This window comes from Lissotriton helveticus, assembly GCF_964261635.1.
Source record: "Lissotriton helveticus chromosome 1_1 unlocalized genomic scaffold, aLisHel1.1 SUPER_1_unloc_64, whole genome shotgun sequence".
In the NCBI taxonomy this organism is placed as follows: domain Eukaryota; kingdom Metazoa; phylum Chordata; class Amphibia; order Caudata; family Salamandridae; genus Lissotriton; species Lissotriton helveticus.
In genome coordinates this window covers 138,977-142,523 of record NW_027611708.1, presented here as the reverse complement: position 1 = coordinate 142,523, position 3,547 = coordinate 138,977, and positions in this window count along the sequence as shown.

Here is a 3,547-nt window from a genome sequence, read left to right as displayed (position 1 = left end):
GAGGATGACGGTTACAACGGGCCGCGGCAGCGCCAGCAGGTCCCACGAGGATGAAGGTTGCAACGGGCCGCGGCAGCGCCAGCAGGTCCCACGAGGATGAAGGTTGCAGAAGGCCGCGGCAGCGCCAGCAGGCAGGACAATAGTTCACAAGGCAGGGCTGCGGCAGCGCCAGCAGTCCGTCAAGGATGAGTTCTTCTCGGTGTCTCTCGACTCCAGGATACAACTGCCTTCCTGTTCTGGGGCTGCCTCAGTTATAGGTCTGGCGCTCTTTGATGTCCGGACCCTCGCTCTTGGAGGTCGGGAGGTCCGGGATGAGGGAGTCCAGACACCCAGCAGGGGGGTGGAGCCAGCGCCCGGGGAGGCTGGGGGTGATCGGCACCTGGCGGGAGAGAGCCATCGACACTTCTTACTCCCATTGACCTGCCAAGTGGTCCGTTCACCTCCTGGGTGGATGGTGGTGCCGGGATGTCGGGACCTGGCCAGGCCCGGGGTTGCGGTCGAGCTGAGGCCACGCGGCCTCGTGGCGCAGTGTCCAAGATGGCGGCTGGCCCGGGCAAGGGTGCTGACGGTGGCCCAGGCCAGGGACACCGGGATTCCCGGGAGCAGACGTCCCATGGGGGACGGGTTGCGGGTTGCTTTTGCGGGTAGTACCTGGAGGGCCGGTACCAGGGCCCTGTCATGCGGGGAGGGAGCGAGCCCTTCATGGGGCCTGTCCAACAGTAACTAAAGGTTTAATTTCCAAGTTCTGAAAGTGACCTCGTCCTAGTCTACCGGACATTGACCTAGTGTGCTGGGCTGTATCTCAAACCAGCTTTATAGGTATATCAGCTACCACCTGTTTTAAAGTGAACCAGGGTCAGAAAAAGGTTTACGCAATCAAAAGAACCAAATACAATAATTTTCATATCACAATTTTTTGTGTCAAATGTTTTGGTTCTCTAAAATTTCTAAATGACTCGGCCTCACTAGTAATTATATTCAATTGTATGAATATTTAGATATGGTGTCCTGGCTTTAGAAGTACTGGAGTGAATATGTGCACAAAATGAGGACATTTTAACACAATTCCTTACACAGATTTGAGCTGGATAAACTGTGTGATGACAGCGATCCTTGTGCCAATCATCCACACTCGAGCTCATCTGGTAACAAAGACAATCATCAGTACAGACTACTTACTTATCCCTATCTTGGCCCAGTCCAGGAGGGCTTTCAGTTCCATTATAGTCAATTATACATTTAAAGTTAAGCTTCCATAGGACTATGGCATGATTATTCCCCAGAGGAACCCACATAATTCTCTTTTACAAGTTACATACGACAACAGTTCAAGCAGGTGCTGCTCAGTAACACCAGCGGAGGGCGCCATAGATTGCTTTTGCTCGAACTTTAGCACCGTATGTTCTTATAGGGGCTTTGAGGAACAGCCTTCCTTCCATACTATGAAAAAAGCTTGAAACAATCGGTTAGTCCTGGACACAGGAAGACCGACATTCTGGATATGATTGTGGCATAAAGATTTCGACAAAAAGCCAACCCTTAAATAACCATAGCTTTATAACTGTTCACCCTTACAAGGTGCTCACAGCTTTCTGAGAAACTCTTTGTACTTTGGCTCCTTTATTCCACGTCCATCACAGATACGGTGGTCTAGATATAACACAATCTAACACCCAGTATATAAAGTTGCACTAAATAAGACCCTTAAAAAAAGTCTCTTTGGAATATGACAAATCTATGTCTACATCCCTCTTGTAGCAGAATACTTACAAGTACTGAACATTTTATGACATTTTTATGAATTGTTAACAAGAGGAGTGCCAAGCCACAGACATATTTTTAACTTTCCTAAGAGATGATACATTGGTTGGACAAAAATGACTGAATTGAAAGAAGTGAAGCCCAGGTCTTTGTATCACAAGTAGCACTTATCTCTCTATTAACACACAAGAGCTAGTCCCATCTCAAAGAAACCTTGTCAGTCATGTGAACACCGAAAGCAGAGCCATTCTGAGAGCAGTCACACTGTTGAGACAGGACCCCTTTCTAATGGCACCTCTGCCAGACTCCCTGCTGACAGCAATCACGCTGTCGAGACAGGACCCCCTTCTAATGCCACCTCTGCCAGACTCCCTGCTGACAGCAGTCACACTGTCGAGACGTGAACCCCTTCTAATGCCACCTCTGCCAGACTACCTGCTGACAACAGTCACACTGTCGAGACAGGACCCCCCTCTAATGCCACCTCTGCCAGACTCTCTGCTGACAGCAGTCACACTGTCGAGACAGGACCCCCTTCTAATGCCACCTCTGCCAAACTCCATGCTGACAGCAGTCACACTGTCGAGACAGGGCCCCCTTCTAATGCCACCTCTGCCAGACTCTCTGCTGACAGCAGTCACACTGTCGAGACAGGACCCCCTTCTAATGCCACCTATGCCAAACTCCATGCTGACAGCAGTCACACTGTCGAGACAGGGCCCCCTTCTAATGCCACCTCTGCTAGACTCCATGCTAACAACACAAATTATCTTGAGTTTAGGGGCGCAATATCATTTCTTTACAATCAGCAGTAAAATGCCAAAATCCAAATCATTTTTTTATTCTATTACATATCTTAAACACATGCCTTTCTTTTTAATATGTAAAACTTACTCATTATTGTGTACATTTTATAGCATCGTGATTGGTTCTACCTTTATATTATTTTTATACAATCAATCTTTTTTTTCATTTCTTTTGTGGAACAATCATGTCAAAATCGAGCTCCATTAGCCATCAAAAAATCGTCGTCCAAGAATGTAAAATGGTTATTTTGCTCAACTATCACACAGTCAGTGTCAACTATCAGTGACTTTTATAAATGATTCCTCACACTCCTGAAGAGAAGCCGCGTGCTCACCCTGTCTATCACACAGCATGCAGGTTGGAGACTTTCATTAATATTCTGTATCTGGTGAACAGACACCGTGTGCTCAGCCTGGCTATCTCACAGCTGCAGCTCTGAGACCTTCATTATTGATACTGCACTCTTCTGAAGTGAAGTACTCAGCCTGGCTATCACACAGCTGCAGCTCTGAGACCTTCATTATTGATCTTGAACTCTTCTGAAGTGTGCTCAGCCTGGCTATCACACAGCTGCAGCTCTGTCACCGTTATTAATGATCCTGCACTCTTCTGGGGTGAAGTACTAGGCCTGCCTATCAAACAGCGGCAGATCTGTGACCTTCATTATTGATCCTGCACACTTCTGAAGTGTGCTCGGCCTGGCTATCACACAGCTGCAGCTCCGTGACCTTCATAATTGATCCTGCACTCTTCTGAAGTGAAGTGCTCGGCCTGGCTATCACACAGCTGCTGCTCTGTTACCTTCGTTACTGATCCTGCACTCTTCTGAAGTGTACTCGCTCTGCTTGTCACACAGTTGTAGCTCTGTGGACTTCATTATTGATCCTGCACTCTTCTGAAGTGTGCTTGGCCTGGCTGTCACACAGTTGTAGCTCTGCAACCGTAATTATTGATCATGCACTCTTCTGAAGAGAGGCTG